Source organism: Bos taurus, chromosome 16 (assembly GCF_002263795.3).
Source record: "Bos taurus isolate L1 Dominette 01449 registration number 42190680 breed Hereford chromosome 16, ARS-UCD2.0, whole genome shotgun sequence".
NCBI lineage: Eukaryota > Metazoa > Chordata > Mammalia > Artiodactyla > Bovidae > Bos > Bos taurus.
This window is the reverse complement of record NC_037343.1, coordinates 27345544-27363246: the sequence shown is the minus strand read 5'-3', so window position 1 is coordinate 27363246 and position 17703 is coordinate 27345544. Positions and strand designations below refer to the sequence as shown.

Sequence of the window (17703 nt, the reverse complement as noted above, 5' to 3'; positions counted from 1 at the left end):
GTCCCAGCTCCCTGAGGCCTGTTCTGCGCGGTGCTGGTGCTGGTCCCCGGGAAAAGGTGAAAAAGGCAGGAAAGGTCTCAAGTGAAATGAGACTGCGCTTTAGCGCCTCGCGGGGAGGCTGGAGCTTGAGCCCAAGAATCCTTGGTCAGTAATCCGTGGCAACTTGCCCAAGTTTTGTTTAATTTTGAAAAGCAAATTATTTACTGAGCTGTTTTTGGCTGCCTCCTCGAAATAATACCTCAGGAAAAAAATGCGGAGCGTGTGGTGATTAAGAGCTAATTAAGAAAAAGGAAATCACTCTCGTTGAGAGTGAAAAATCATGAGGAATTTGTTGTTCTGCCTGAATTATTCTAGTGTGACCATTTCTCTTGTAAGTTCATTGCTCAACCTTACATCTATCACAGGTCGTTTGAACCACCGCCTCTTCCTGAGAGGACATTTTGTCTCAAAATTAAGTTACCCCTTCTCCAATAAAAAAGAAACTGACTAAGATTACAAAAAGGAAGATAACCAACAGGATATTCTCAGTAAAACACCACATCCACACATGCACACTACAGCCAAGTGTGATCACATACCTAGAACCAAATGCTAATGTATAGAAAATAGAACAGAGGAGCATGTTAAACTACACCACAGACATAGAATCAGCAAGATCTTGACTGTGGGAAATTCTGTAGGGCAACATCCTGAGTACTTTAATAAATAAAATGCAAGAGAAACAAAAGAGGGAAAACCGACAGATTAAAAGGGCTGCAAAAAACGTCAATCAACTGCAATTTATTGATTTTGTATTTTAAGTCGTTTACAAACTGTATTTACAGCATTTTAGTTTGTGTGTGTGTGTGCGCGCGCAGCTGTTCTGGGTCTTCCTTACTTTGCAGGCTCTTCTCTAGTTGCTGTGAGCAGGCTTCTCATTATGGTGGCTTCTCTTGTTTCAGAGAACAGGCCCTAGGGCCCCCGCGACTTCAGTAATTGCCACTCCTCAGCTGTAGAACACAGGCTCAATACTTCTGACAAGGGCTTAGTTGCCCGAGGCATGTGGGATCTTCCTGGGTCAGAGATGGAACCTATGTCTCCTGCCTTGGCAGGTGGATTCTTTACCACTGAGCTGCCAGGGAAGCCCACAGCTTATTCATCTTATTTAGATTGTGATTCAAATTGTGAAAAGTTTTAAAAATTGACACGTGATCATTTCATTCAGATATTGATTAGATATGTGGTGATATTGAGGAGTTGTTAATTTAACTGTGATAATAGTGCTGTATTATGGTTACAGTTTTTTTGTTGTTGTTGTTTTTTTTTAAAACCATATCTGTTAGTGTTTCATACCAGAGGTAAAAACCTCAAACAAACTAAAACAAATAATGGTGCATGCAGTTAACCATACAATGTTATACTATGCCTCACTAAAAATAAATGAGGAAGGTCTTTGTGTGTTAATATGAATTAATCTTCAAAATACACCATTAAATGCAAAACATTGAGCAGGAGCGGGGAGTGTATGCATAATGCATATATAATATGTTTTTCCTTGATATGCACAAAATAGGTTTAGAAAGACACTCAAGAAATGATTATATTTTAGGAGAGTAAGTAGAAATCTGAGGGAAAGGGTTGGGAGGGAATATTTTCACTTAGTTCTTTTCACCTTTTATATTTGAATTGAATGTGGATTTTGGCATTCTAGAGAAAAGGAGAAGAACTCAGTTACAGGCTTTTTGTGGGGATTAACAATATTTTAATTACACATAGGCATGCACACGCACTCAGCAGTGGCCACAGGACTGGAAAAGGTCAGTTTTCATTCCAGTCCCAAAGAAAGGCAATGCCAAAGAATGTCCAAACTACCGCACAATTGCACTCATCTCACACGCTAGCAAAGTAGTGCTCAAAATCCTTCAAGCTAGGCTGCAACAGTATGTGACCAAGAACTTCCAGTTGTACAAGCTGGATTTAGAAAAAGCAGAGGAACCAGAGATCAAATTGCCGACATCCATTGGATCATTGAAAAGGCAAGGGAGTTCCGGAAAAACATCTACTTCTGCTTTATTGACTACGCCATAGTCTGTGACTGTGGATCACAACAAACTGTGGAAAATTCTGAAAGAGATGGGAATACCAGACCACCTGACCTGACTCTTGAGAAATCTGTATTCAGGTCAGGAAGCAACAGTTAGAACTGGACATGGAACAACAGACTGGTTCCAAATAGGGAAAGGAGTACGTCAAGGCTGTATATTGTCACCCTGCTTATTTAACTTATATGCAGAGTACATTATGCAAAATGCTGGACTGGATGAGGGACAAGCTGGAATCAAGACTGCTGGGAGAAATATTAATAACCTCAGATGTGCAGATGATACCACCCTTATGGAAGAAAGCAAAGAAGAACTAAAGAGCCTCTTGATGAAAGTGAAAGAGGAGAGTGAAAAAGTTGGCTTAAAACTCAACATTCAGAAAACTAAGATTATGGCATCCAGTCCCATCAGTTCATGGCAAATAGATGGAGAAACAATGGAAACAGTGAGAGGCTATATTTTCTTGGGCTCCAAAATCACTGCAGATGGTGACTTCAGCCATGAAATTAAAAGACGCTTGCTTCTTGGAAGAAAAGCTATGATCAACCTGCTGCTGCTGCTAAGTCGCTTCAGTTGTGCCCAACTCTGTGCGACCTCTGAGACAGCAGTCCACCAGGCTCCCCCGTCCCTGGGATTCTCCAGGCAAGAATACTGGAGTGGGTTGCCATTTCCTTCTCCAATGCAGGAAAGTGAAAGTGAAGTCGCTCAGTCGTGTCCGACTCTGAGCAACCCCATAGACTGTAGCCTATCAGGCTCTTCCATCCATGGGATTTTCCAGGCAAGAGTACTGGAGTGGGGTGCCATTGCCTTCTCCGATGACCAACCTAGACGCATATTAAAAAGCAGAGACATTACTTAGCTAACAAAGGTCCATCTAGTCAAAGCTATGGTTTTTCCAGTAGTCATGTATGGATGTGAGAGCTGGACTATAAAGAAAGCTGAGTGCTGGGGAATGGATGCTTTTGAACTGCAATGTTGGAGAAGACTCTTGAGAGTCTCTTGGACAGCAAGGAGATCCAACCAGTCCATCCTGAAGGAAATCAGTCCTGAGTATTTGTTGGAAGGACTGATGCTGAAGCTGAAACTCCAATACTTTGGCCACCTGATGTGGAGAACTGACTCATTGGAAAAGACCCTGATGCTGGAAAAGATTGAAGGCAGGAGGAGAAGAGGATGACAGAGGATGAGATGGTTGGATGGCATCATCGACTCTATGGACATGAGTTTGAGTAAGCTCTGGGAGTTGGTGATGGACAGGGAAGTCCGGTGTGCTGCAGTCTGTGGGGTCACAAAGAGTCGAAAAGGACTGAGGGACTGAACTGAACTGATGCACATACATACATGTTTCTTTAGTTTGGGCTTTTAAAAGATCTTATTGTGTTGTCTTACTTTCATATGTTTTTCTTAAAAAAAATTCTGAATGTCTTTTTCTGTGGGTCGTATATTGTACACTCTTTAAAAGATTTATTTATTTTTGACCGAGAGCAACACTGGATCTCAGTTGCTGCACACAGGCTTTCTCTAGTTGCAGCAAGTGGGAGCTGCTCTCTGGTTGCAGTGCTCAGGCTTCTCATTGCGGTGGTTTCTCTTGTGGTGCATGAGCTCTAGACCACAAGCGCTTCAGTAGTTGCCACTCCCAGCCTCACAACTGGCTCAACAGTTGTGTCTCTCAGTCTTCGTTGCTTTGTGGCAAGTGGAATCTTCCTAGACCAGGGATTGAACTGTTGTCCCCTGCATTGCAAGGTGGATTCTTAACCACTGGACCACCAGGGAAGCCCTCATTTTCTTACTCTTGACAGGGAGTTTGTCTTAAAACAATCATACCAGACATTCTAGAAAGGCAGTACTATCCAGTCTGCTCTCAGAAGTTGTGGGTAAATCCCAATAGCTCCTGATGATAACTGGGAAATGTCAGACAATGTAGTTTCAGAACACAATAATCATATTTTTGAAATCAACCTGTTCTTCCATTTGAATTTTTCATTTTCCATTTAAAAAAAAATTTTAATGAGAATTCATTTTTAAACATTGAAGCATAATTGATTTACAATATTGTTAGTATATTTCAGTTTACAATATTGTTTTGTTATACAACAAAATGATTCAGCTATATATATTTATCAGACTATTTTCCCTTATAAGTTATGACAAGATATTGAATGTAGTTCCCTATGTACATTCTTTTTCTAAAAATATTTATTTATTTATTTGGCTATCCTGGGTCTTAGTTGCAGCACGAAGAATCTTTGATCTTCATTGCAACGTGCAAATTCTTCATTTCGGCAAGTGGGATCTAATTCCCTGACAAGGAAACCTGCATTGGGAGAATGGAGTCTTAGCCACTGGACCACTAGGGAAATCCCCCTTGTGTAAATTGTTGTTGAGTATCTGTTTTATATATAGTAGTATGTGTTAGGAGAAGGCGATGGCACCCCTCTCCAGTGCTCTTGCCTGGAAAATCCCATGGACAGAGGAGCCTGGTAGGCTGCAGTCCATGGGGTCGATAAGAGTCGGACACGACTGAGCGACTTCACTTTCACTTTTCACTTTCATGCATTGAAGAAGGAAATGGCAACCCACTCCAGTGTTCTTGCCTGGAGAATCCCAGGGACGAGGGAGCCTGCTGGGCTGCCGTCCATGGGGTCGCACAGAGTCGGACACGACTGAAGTGATTTAGCAGCAGCAGCAGTATGTGTTAATCCCATACTCCTAATTTATCCTCCCTCCACTTTACCCTTTGGTAACCACAAATTTGTTTTCTATGCTACAAGTCTGTTTCTGTTTTGTTAATAGATTCATTTGTACTATTTTTTAGAATCCACATGTAAGTGATATAATAGTAGTCTTTCTCTTTCTGACTTACTTAGCATGATAATCTCTAGGTCCATCATGTTACAAATGCAATATTTCATTCTTTTTTTTTTTTTTGGCTGAGTTATATCCCATTGCATATCAATACCACACCTTGTTTATCCATTTATCTGTTGATGGATAATTTGCTTCCATGTCTTGGCTATTGTACATAGTGCTGCTGTGAACTTTGGAGTACATGTATCCTTTTGAATTAGAGCTTTCATCTTTTATGGATATATGTTCAGGAGTGGGCTTGTTGGATCAAATGGTAGCTTTATTTTTAATTTTTTTAAGGAACCTCCACATTGTTATCCATTGTGACTGTAAAAATTTGCATTCTCACCAACAGTATAGAAAGATTCCCTTTTCTCTACACCCTCTCCAACATTTATTATTTGTAGACTTATTGATGATAGCCATTCTGACTGGTGTGAGGTTATACTTCATTGTAGTTTTGATTTGCAATTCTCTAATAATTAGCAACGTTGAGCATTTTTTCACGTGCCTGTAAAGTCATCTGTATGTCTTCTTTGGAGAAATACCTATTTAGGTCTTCTGCCCATTTTTTTTATTGTGTGTGGTTTGTTTTTTTTAATATTGAGTTGTATGAGCTATTTGTATATTTTGGAAATTAACCACTTGTTGGTCGTATTATTTGCAAATATTTTCTCTCATTCCGTAAGTTGTCTTTTTGTTTTTTTGATGGTTTCCTTTGCTTTTAAGTTTGATTAGGTTTCATTTCTTAATTTTTGTTTTTGTTTATTTGCCTTGGGAGACTGATCTAAGAAAATATTGCTATGATCTGTGTCAGAGGATATTTTGCCTGTGTTCTCTCTAGGAGTTTTATGGTCTTATATTTAGGTCTTTAAACTATTTTTTGGCCACCTCATGCGAAGAGTTGACTCATTGGAAAAGACTCTGATGCTGGGAGGGATTGGGGGCAGGAGGAGAAGGGGACAACAGAGGATGAGATGGCTGGATGGCATCACTGACTCAATGGACGTGAGTCTGAGTGAACTCCGGGAGTTGGTGATGGACAGGGAGGCCTGGTGTGCTGTGATTAATGGGGTCGCCAAGAGTCGGACACGACTGAGCGACTGAACTGAACTGAACTATAGTCACCATGCTGTACATTATATTCCCGTGACATTTCTTTTATAACTGGAAGCCTGTACCTTTTGACTCCCTTCAAATCTTTTGTGTTTTTATAAACAGTAACAACCAGTTAAATAATGCAGTCAAATAGAAAGATACATTTATAACATAAAAAAGGACCTAAAAAGCAAAAAAAAGGACCTAAAAGCAAATCTAACAAGAGATGTATAAGATCTTTAAAAGAAAATATTAACATTTTATTGAAAGACATTAAAGACAAATGGTGAAATAGGCTCATAGATTGAAAGACTAAATACAACAAAGATGTCAGTTATTCCCACTCCTACAATTGATCTACAAATTCAATGTAGTTTTATTCAAAATTAGGTTTTGGTGGAACTTGATAAATTTGTATTAAATTTATGTAGAAGAGTAAAAGCGGAGAAGGCAATGGTACCCCACTCCAGTACTCTTGCCTGGAAAATCCTATGGACGGAGGAGCCTGGTAGGCTGCAGTCCATGGGATCGCTAAGAGTCGGATATGACTGATCGACTTCACTTTCACTTTTCACTGTCATGCATTGGAGAAGGAAATGGCAACCCACTCCAGTGTTCTTGCCTGGAGAATCCCAGGGACGGGGGAGCCTGGTGGGCTGCCATCTATGGGGTCACACAGAGTCAGACACGACTGAAGTGACTTAGCAGCAGCAGCAGAAGAGTAAAAGGGTCAAGAATAGCCAAAACATATATCTATAAAAGAACAGGTAAGAGAACTTAGTTCACCAGCTGAAAAATTCTTATAAAGCTTTAATATATAGTTTGAAGATAGCATATTAATAATATAGTGTAGTATAATAGATAGCATAGTAATAATTCAGGGATAAATAATATAATAATGAGACAAAATAGAGGGTACAGAAATAAGTTCTATCAGTATATATAATTATAAGATCAGTGAGGAAAAGGAAAGATTTTCAGTAAAAATAGTGCTGGGATAATTGGTTATCAATATGAGAAAACATGAGATTGAACTTATATTTTATACTAAAATTAGTTCAGTGTATCTTATAGACTTAAAAGTGGAAGATTAAGAAGATTTTGAATAGAAGATATTTAGGGAAGTTTAGGAAGTGATTTCTTAAAAGAAGATGCAAAAAGCACAAATCATCAAGAAAACAAATTTTAAAAGTAGACTACTTCATTAACTCTAGAAACTTCATCAGAAGTCATCATGAAGGGCTTCCATGGTGGCTCAGTGGTGAAGAGGCTGCCTGCCAATGCAGGCGATGGGGCTTTGGTTCCTGATCTTTGAAGATCCCACATACCGAGGAGTAGCTAAGCCCACGCCCCACAATTCCTGAGCCTTGTATTCTAAAGCCTGGGAGCTGAAACTACAAAGCCCATGTGCTGCAACCACTGAAGTCCGCATGGCTTAGAGCCCACAACAAGAGAGGCTACTGCAGTGAGAAGCCCGTGCACCACAATTATATAGGAGCCCCTGCAAATCCCATGGACGAAGGAGCCTGGTGGGCTGAAGTCCATGGGGTCGATAAGAGTCGGACACGACTGAGCGACTTCACTTTCACTTTTCACTTTCATGTATTGGAGAAGGAAATGGCATCCCACTCCAGTGTTCTTGCTTGGAGAATCCCAGGGACAGGGGAAGCCTGGTGGGCTGCCGTCTATGGGGTCGCACAGAGTCGGACACAATTGAAGCGACTTAGCAGCAGCAGCAGCAGCAGCAGCAGCTCACCGCAACTAGAGAAAAGCCTGAACAGCAACGAAGACCCAGTACAGCCGAAAATAAATAATAAACAAAACTATTTTAGAAAAGTCATCGTGAAGAGTGAAAAGACAAACCATAAACTGAGAGATTTCCAACACATACAAATAATAAAGGACTAGTATAAAATATATACTTTAATATATATAAAGAACTCTTAAGAATTAAAAAGAAAAAAAGGAGGGGAGACTATAAGATAAAAAAGTAAAAACTAAGACTTTAACAGAAAAGGAAGCCTTAGTGTTGTCTCAGAGTCTAATCTGGCATGCAGATACCATGTCAAGTATTTACAGCAGAGGGAATTTAACATAGGGCATGAGTTATACCAGTGATGGAGGAGTTGGGAGGCAGAGGGAATAGCGAGGACAATGTGGGAAACTATTCCCATTCCCTCAGCTGGAAGGAGACAGAGGTAGGAGAAAGTGTTCTAGGGCCCCAGAAGGTAATACTACCCAGTGGAAGCTGAAATTGCAGTGAGCATGTCTGGGAGGAGCTCAAGCCACAGTCGCAGCAGGCAAAGCCCAGGGTAGAGAAGGGAGGGGAGAACTCCTTGGCTTCACCCTTCTGCCTTCAAGTGTCCTCCCCTCGGTGTTTCCTATTAACCAAACTCAGCCAGAATCCAGTTGACATGAGAGCCCATGGAGTGAGCCCCTCTACAGTGCACTGCAGGAGAACATGAGGAATGGATCTGAGGGTAGACGGGCATAAACTAACACAAATGACCCAGGATGAAGTGAAAAATGTTCAACCTTATTATATCAATGACATGCAATTAAACTCTACAGGAAGATACCATTTTAGAAGTTCTCACTCCCAGCCAAACAACTACAACTGGTGGATGTTTTAGAGAACAGCAGCTATTTAAAGTCTGTGGAAATTGTCCTAAGGACATACAGCAAATAAAATATTTATTCAAAGGATCTACTAAATTTCAGCAAAAACAGCAAATGTCTACAGCACTTGAATGATGACCTGCTTTTACTCCCGTCAACCCAATCTCAATATAACAGATGCACCTCTCCAGGCAGCTGTGGCCAAGAAGATAAGGTTCCCTATTCCCCAGCTCCCAGTAAAGGGCTATGGTGTCTTCCTAGGAGGGACAGGTTGCCAGCATTTCTCATGCTTCCACCTCAACTGCCTCACCACAGTTCCATGTTGCAAAGGGTAAATTCCAAGAGAAATGAAGCAGGAAGTCAAGAGTATTCATCCACTTGCCATCTCATGGAGTGGGAGCTCTACAAAAGCTGAGGCAGACTGAGAATACTGGGCTCTCAATCATCCTCACATCAACTCGTTTGTATCCCTGGAAAGGGCCTCACATTTAACTGAATCAGATTGTGGAGCAACTTATGCTCGAGGACATTGTCAATAATAACAGAGTTATCAGCCAGCAATTAGAGAAACCTACCAGCTGGGTGTTATACCAAAAGAAGCAGCCAACACATCAGGGAAAGGTATAATCAAAAAGTGCCCTGATGACATCCCTGGTGGAAGAGTGGATAAGAATTCACCCGCCAATGCAGGAAACATGGGTTCGGTCCCTGGTTCGGGAAGATCCCACATGCCGTGGAGCAACGAAGCCCATGCGCCACAATTACTGAGCCCATGCTCTGAAACAAGAGAAACCACAGCAATGCGAAGCCTGTATACCACTACAAGAAAGTAGCCCCTGCTCGCTGCAACTGGAGAAAGCCAACACACAGCAATGAAGACCCAGTGCAGCCAAAAGTGAAAAAAAAAATTTTTTTTAAAGTACCTTGCTAATCACATTCTGAAGGAGATCAGCCCTAGCATTTCTTTGGAAGGAATGATGCTAAAGCTGAAACTCCAGTACTTTGGCCACCTCATGTGAAGAGTTGACTCATTGGAAAAGACTCTGATGCTGGGAGGGATTGGGGGCAGGAGGAGAAGGGGATGACAGAAGATGAGATGGCTGGATGGCATCACTGACTCAATGGACGTGAGTCTGAGTGAACTCTGGGAATTGGTGATGGACAGGGAGGCCTGGCGTGCTGCGATTCATGGGGTTGCAAAGAGTCGGACACGACTGAGCGATTGAACTGAACTGAATCACTGAGTGACTGCAGAACTTCAGGGCAATGCCCCATGGTGAGCAACATTAAGGCCTTCACAATGATAGAGAAATAGGATTTACTAAAATAGTCCAGCCAAGGGACTTCCCTGCGTTCCCAATGTAGGGGACCTGAGTTCCATCCCATCAGGGAATTAGGTCCCACATGCTGTAACTAAGAGTTCGAATGCCACAACTGCAACTAAAATATCCCAAGTGCTGCAGCCAAGACCTGGTGCAGCCAAATAAATTAAACAAAGAAAAAGTCCAACGAATTCACTTAACAAACAGCTACCACAACAAACTCTGAGGGATAGGGGGAGGAGAAATCAGTATTGAGAGCTCCTACAATTATATTACCCAAGCTGTCCGTTTTTCAGGGTTAAAAAAAAGAGAGAAGAAGACATGCAAAGAAACAGGAAAGTGAGTATCATCCACACAAGGGGAAAAAGCAAATGACAGAAATTGTCTGTGAGAGGGCCCAGACTGAACAACACTTCACAGCTGTGACAATAAATATGCTTAAACAACTAAAGAAAACTGTGCTTAGAGAGGTAAAGGAAGGTGTGATGAAAATATCTCATCACACAGAGAATATAAATGAAGAGATAGAAATTATAAAAAAGAACTAAAGGGAAAGTCTGAAGTTGAAAAGTTTAAGACCTAAAATGAAAACCGCACTAAAGAGGCTCAACAGTAGATTTCAACTGACAGGAGAAAAATCTGTTGAATTTATAGATAGAGATGATACGACCTGAAGAATAGAGGGGGTTTTTTTGTTTTTAAATGAAGAAAAATGAGCAGAAACAGGGCAAATGCCATGTGAATGTGAAGATAGACATCTACAAGCTGAAGATAGAGTTCTAGAGCAAATCCTTCCATCAGAGCAAAAGGAATCAGCCTTGCCAACAGCTTGATCTCATGGTGTTAGCCTATAGAACTGTGAGATAGTAAATTTCTGTTAAGTTTCCCAGTCAATAAGTTTGCAGTAGAAACTAATACAGGCACCAATCTGTCATCTGCTGCTAATCTCTCCAAAGTGAGTCTGAAAAATGTTTTAGCATAAACTTTGATTCCGCAATACAAGTGAGCTTTCAGTTAAGAAAAGTGTAAAACCTGTACAGGTTGGTCTTTTTCTTTTAATTTGTCTGTGCTGAGTCTTTGTCTTTAGTTGAGCCGGTGGGACCAGGCTCTGACCAGGGATTGAACCTGGGTCCCCTGCATTGCAAGCATGGAGTCCAAACCACCAGATCACCAGGGAGGTCCCTCAGGTTGGTCTTTGAAGTCATGTCTCCATAAGCAAAAATGCTGACCTACGAGGGGTTCATGCATAGAACATACAGAACAGAGTTGCTTGCATCTTCTTTCACCTATGACACTATTTGGAAAATAGGTAAAGTCATACTTTTCTGTAGCAAAACACTTCAGAAGAAGCTACTCTTGTGGCAAAATTGCTGAAGGAGTAGACTGGGGAAAAAATTATTGTATTTCCCAAAGGTATTTCTTTCTGTCAACCCTAGAGGTATTGAAGAGACACAGACTGTAGATTATAGTAAAACATCAGCGTGTCAGGAGGCAATCTATGGGAAAGCCCTGCAAGCATGACTCTTCCTCGCACGCAAGTAGACTTTCACTTGCTTCTGCTGAAGTTGCCAGATGCCTTCACTCCTTGATAGTCTGGTGCCAAGAAAAATACACATGTGTTTTCAGTGTAAGCAGAAATCTGTGTGAAGTCTCTGCTCATCTGCAGACATGGGATCAGAGAGAGGAATTCAAACTTGTGGAACGTGTGATCGATTTTGTGAGAGCCTTCTCAGGCAACAAGTTTAAAAGCATAATCCTAAGTATATTAATGTTGGATACAAATTTGACTTTTCCTTTTGTTTAGGTGTTTTATCAGAGGCTTCAAAACTGTGAATGGGAGGGGGTCAGGTGCTCCATGTCAGTCATGCTCAAAGATGATGCAAACTGCAAAGACTAGAAAGAAATGTCCTGGACTTCAGACTTCTGATAAGAGATACGTCACACGCTCCCCACGTTGTTATATATGAGGAAACTAATGCCTGCTGAGGGTAAATTTTGTTATTATTAGCTTATCACCCCCCACCCAAATGTCTGTAAGAAGAAGCAAAGAGAATAATCAAGAAAGGTAATAGAGAGGATTCCTTGGGTGGTTCTGTGGTCCAATGCAGGGGCCCAGGTTCAATCCCTGGTCGGGGTAGATTCCACATGCTGCAACTAAAAGACCCTGAGTGATACAACTATGACCCAGCTTAATCCAGTAAATAAATTTTTTAAAAAGTAATAGAAGTTCTTAAATTTCTTTTGAGTGAGTTAGTGGTGGTGGGCTGGGCTTCTCTTCTCTGGTACACGAACCAACCACATGCTCTGCTGAAAAAAAGCATTGTCACTTTGTAAATCCTGGCCAAGTGAGGCGGGTTTCATGAAACCATCCCTAGAGCTTGACGTTTGTGTCTGGGGACACACAAGGGCTAGTCCCTGCCTCGGGACTGACAGTACCTAAAGGTTAGAGGTGCTTAGGAGCTGTCTGTGGACAGAAGGTCTCTGCAGGTAGTGGCTTTGCCAGCAGGGAAATCAGGTGAAATGGGTCAGAGTATAACATTTGACAAGGGCTGGATCTGCACCTTCATGGTTGCTGGCATGGCAGAAGAAAACTACCAGTAGTGTGGGACTCTGTCCTTTTAAAAAAACCTGCCTATCACCCCCTCGCCTTCTCCCACCTTCCTCACCCTCCTCTCCTCCAGGTTGCTGCTACTGCTGCTAAGTCGCTTCAGTCATGTCCAACTCTGTGCGACCCCAGAGACGGCAGCCCACCAGGTTCCTCCATCCCTGGGATTCTCTAGGCAAGAATAGTGGAGTGGGTTGCCATTTCTTTCTCCAGTGCATGAAAGTGAAAAGTCAAAGTGAAGTCACTCAGTCGTGTCCAACTCTTAGTGACCCCATGGACTGCAGCCTACCAGGCTCCTCTGTCCATGGGATTTTCCAGGCAAGAGTACTGGAGTGGGGTGCCATTGCCTTCCCCCAGGTTAGATGCCAAGAATCCTGCAAGAGTGGGTAGAGGAAAAGCCAGGAAGAAATATCCTCCTCCCTGCCTTTCTCCTCTGTAAACATCTAAGCCTAAATCAGGCCTGACCAGTAGAAAGAGGAAAGAAGCTTTTAGTCTAGTGAAACAATATCATGTTTACCTGGATCAGACTGGAGTTTTAAATACCCAAATAAAGGGAATTAATTTATTAGTGACCAAGAGAAACTGAAAGACTCTGGGCTCTGCCTGAGTCTTCATCTGAGTCAGAATTCAGCAGAACAGTATAAAGGGCAGCTAAGAAGGAAAACATACTATCTACTCCTGTCAGCACTCTTCCACGTCCAGCTCCTCTGAAAGCAGTTGCGCTCTGATGACTCTTGTATCCTCCAGCGTCTCTGGTTGATGAGAAATGAACATCATGACTCAGAATAGGGGCAAAGGGCAAAGACTAGAAAGAAACGTCCCAGACTTCAGATCCCCTGATGCGAGATATGTCACACGTTCCCCATGTTGTTTTATATGAGGAAGCCAATGCCCGGGAAGAGTAAGTGGTGTGTCTTAGCTCACACAGCTTACAAAATGTCAGTAGCTCAGCTGGTAAAGAATCTGCCTGCAACACAGGAGACCCTGGTTCGACTCCTGGAAGATCTACTCCCTTTGATTCCTGGAAGATCTGTTAGGAAGATCTGCTGGAGAAGGGATAGGCTACCCACTCCAGTATTCTTGGTCTTCCCTGGTGGCTCAGCTGGTAAAGAATCCACCTGCAGTGTGGAAGACCTGGGTTCGACCCCTGGGTTGGGAAGATCCCCTGGAGAAGGGAACGGCTACCCACTCCAGTATTCTGGCCTAGAGAATTCCATGGACTGTATAGTCCATGGGGTCGCAAAGAGTCGGATACGACTGAGTGACTTCCACTTTCACTTTGAAGAAGGAACCAAGGCTCTCTGGCTCCAAATCCCTAATGGAAAAGGGAATGATCTGGAAGGGACTTGCACTGTGAGGAAGGTGGGGCTCAGGACCCTGTCAACACCATGAACCTGTGACAGAACAGTTCACAGGGTGAAGTAGTTGCCAACCATACCCGTGAGTGGAGGAAATGGTGTGTAGCTTTTATTCTTTCCGAGTCTGGATTTTGCAGACTGAGTGACTGTTTTGTATATTTGTAATAAATATACAGGGGACTTAGAGCTTTTCAATGCTTTGAATTTTCTAGAAAACAGAGGCTGTTTCCTAGGCTTTTATTGATATAAGGCATGTCCAAAATAAAACCATAAAAGGCTCATGCCTTCCTAAAAATACTATGTTTCTGGTCCGCTGATGCCTGGAGAAGCATTAGAATTGGTACAGACCATTTCAGGGGGGAAAAAAATAGGAAGAAAGAAAAAGAGGAAAGAGTTTTTACATTATTGCCCATGAAATGTAGAGAGCCTGAACATGAACATACAGAAATTATTTCTTCTGGCAGATGTGTAAAGGAGTGTCTTTACTGTTTTTAGCCACAGCACTTCTGACACCAAATGAGAGGCTTTTTTTTTTTTTCTCCTGACATGAAAGAGGTGGTGTCTTTTCCATCATTTCTTCTTCAACTTGCTGACATGACCTACCGAGAATTAGCATCAGGTTCCACAGATTTAAAGGTTCAGTCCCCTCAGTGGTCCTCCACTTCAGATGTCAATCACAAGTCCTGGGCCTCATGAATGTTTGACCAAGCCCAGCTATAAGTTGGGGGTTCCATAGCCCCTCCTCAGGTTTGATAATTTGCTAGAATAACTCACAGAACTCAGGAAAGTGCTTTACTTTTCTCTTTTTTTTGGCTGGGTCTTCGTTGTGGCTTGTGGGGGTTTCTTCTGTTGCCGAGCATACGCTCTAGAGTACTCAGGCTCTTTCACTGAGATGCTTTCAGCTTAGTTGCTCTGTGGCATGTGGGATCTTAGTTCTCTGACCACGGATTAAGGCTGAAAATTCTAACTCTCTAATCATGCCCTGGCCTTTCTGGTGACAAGGCCCATCCTGAAGCCATCTAGAGCCCTGCCAAGAAACACTTCATTAGAAAAAAAAAATACACAGGATGACTCAAGGAATTCCAAGCCATTTATGAGCTCTAAGTCAGGAACCAAGAATAAAGATCGAGTTTCAGTTCAGTTCAGTTCAGTTCAGTCTCTCAGTCGTGTCCGACTCTTTGCGACCCCATGAACTGCAGCACACTGGGCCTCCCTGTCTATCACCAACTCCCGGAGTTCACCCAAACCCATGTCTATTGAGTCGGTGATGCCATCCAACCATCTTATGCTCTGTCGTCCCCTTCTCCTACTGCCCTCAATCTTTCCCAGCGTCAGGATCTCTTCAAATGAATCAGCTCTTCACATCAGGTGGCCAAATATTGGAGTTTCAGCTTCAACATTAGTCCTTCCAGTGAACACCCAGGGCTGATCTCCTTTAGAATGGACTGATTGGATCTCCTTGCAGTCCAAGGGACTCTCAAGAGTCTTCTCCAATACCACAGTTCAAAAGCATCAGTTCTTCAGCACTCAGCTTTCTTCACAGTCCAACTCTCACATCCATACATGACCACTGGAAAAACCATAGCCTTGACTAGATGGACTTTTGTTGGCAAAGTAATGTCTCTGCTTTTTAATATACTGTCTAGGTTGGTCATAACTTTCCTTCCAAGGAGTAAGCGTCTTTTAATTTCATGGCTGCAATCACCATCTGCAGTGATTCTGAAGCCCAGAAAAATAAATAGGTTAGGGTTAGCTGCTCTTGCTAAAAAAAGATTCTCCACATCAAACACTTAGAGGGACATATACCCTCCCTCAGTCCTCAAAAGGATGCTATTTACCCATACCTATCAGGCTCAGGAGGTAAAAGTGCTCTAATAATTTTTTAAAAACTTTTTAATATAGCCCTCCTGCCCCAGATTATTTTACGTATGTATGTATGTATTTGGCTGCATTGGGTCTTAATTGTGGCATGCAGGATCTTTATTGGATCATGCAAGATCTTTTCTGCATTTACAATGGAGAAAAGACAATCTCTTTAACAAGTGGTGCTGGGAAAACTGGTAAACTACCTGGAAAAGAATGAAGCTAGAACACTTTCTAATACCATACACAAAAATAAACTCAAATGGATTAAAGATCTAAATGTAAGACCAGAAACTATAAAACTCCTAGAGGAAAACATAGGCAGAACACTCTCTGACATAAATCACAGCAAGATCCTTTATGACCCACCTTCCAGAATAATGGAAATAAAAGCAAAAATAAACAAATGGGACCTAATTAAACTTAAAAGCTTTTGCACAATGAAAGAAACTATAAGCAAGGTGAAAAGACAGCCTTCAGAATGGAAGAAAATAATAGCAAATGAAGAAACTGACAAAGAATTAATTTCCAAAATATACAAGCAGCTCATACAGCTCAATACCAGAAAAATAAATGACCCAATCAAAAAATGGGCCAAAGGGCTAAACAGACATTTCTCTAAAGAAGACATACAGATGGCTAACAAACACATGAAAAGATGCTCAACATCACTCATTGTCAGAGAAATGCAAATCAAAACCACAATGAGGTACCATCTCACACTAGTCAGAAAGGCTGCTATCAAAAAGTCTACAAACAATAAATGCTGGAGAGGATGTGGAGAAAAGGGAACCCTCTTACACTTTTGGTGGAAATGCAAACTAGTACAGCCACTATGGAGAACAGTGAGGAGATTCCTTAAAACACTGGAAATAGAACTGCCATGTGACCCAGCAATCCCACTGCTGGGCATACACACCAAGGAAACCAGAATTAAAAGAGACAGGTGTACCCCAATGTTCATCGCAGCAGTGTTTACAATAGCCAGGACATGGAAGCAACCTAGATGTCTATCAGCAAACAAATCGATAGGAAAGTTGTGGTACATACACACAATGGACTATTACTTAGCTATTAAAAAGAACGCATTTGAGTTCTAATGAGGTGGATGAAACTGGAGTCTATTATACAGAGTGAAGTAAGTCAGAAAGAAAAACACCAACACAGTATATTAACGCATATATATGGAATTTAGAAAGATGGTAACGATGACCCTATGTGCAAGACAGCAAAAGAGACATGGGAATAAAGAACAGACTTTTGGACTCTGGGGGAGAAGGCAAGGGCAGGATGATTTGAGAGAATAGCATTGAAACATGTATATTATCATATGTGAAATAGATGACCAGTCTAAGTTTGATGCATGGAACGGTGCACTGGGACAGCACAGAGGGATGGGGTGGGGGTTTGGGATGGGGGGACACATCTACACCTGTGGCTGATTCATGTCAACGTATGGCAAAAACCACCACAATATTGTAAACTAATTAGCCTCCAATTAAATAAATTAATTTACAAAACCTTTTTAAATAGCCCTCCTGCCCCAGATTATTTATGTGTCTATGTATATAAGTGTGTATCCTGCCCCAGATTATTTTATGTGTGTATGTATATAAGTGCGTATCCTGCCCCAGATTATTTATGTGTGTATGTATATAAGTACGTATGTGTTTGGCTGCGTTGGGTCTTTGCTGTGGCATGCAGGATCTTTATTCCATCATGCAGGATCTTTCACTGTGGCGTGGGTGCTCTGTAAGTTGTGGCTCTTTGACTTAGTTGCTCTTCGGCATCAAACCCAAAGGCCCCTGTATTAGAGAGTGGATTCTTAGCCACCAGACCACCAGCGAAGTCCCTGCTCTAATAATTTTTGAATGCATTTACTGGTGACATGTTTTGAAATGACTTTGATT

At 41.9% G+C, this 17703-nt stretch overlaps 1 protein-coding gene across 6 annotated transcripts in view; it reads left to right on the top strand.

The window, feature by feature from the left end:
* The window catches only part of NVL (nuclear VCP like), a 180067-nt gene that overhangs the window by 139314 nt on the left and 23050 nt on the right, over positions 1 to 17703 (top strand). The window lies entirely within an intron of this gene.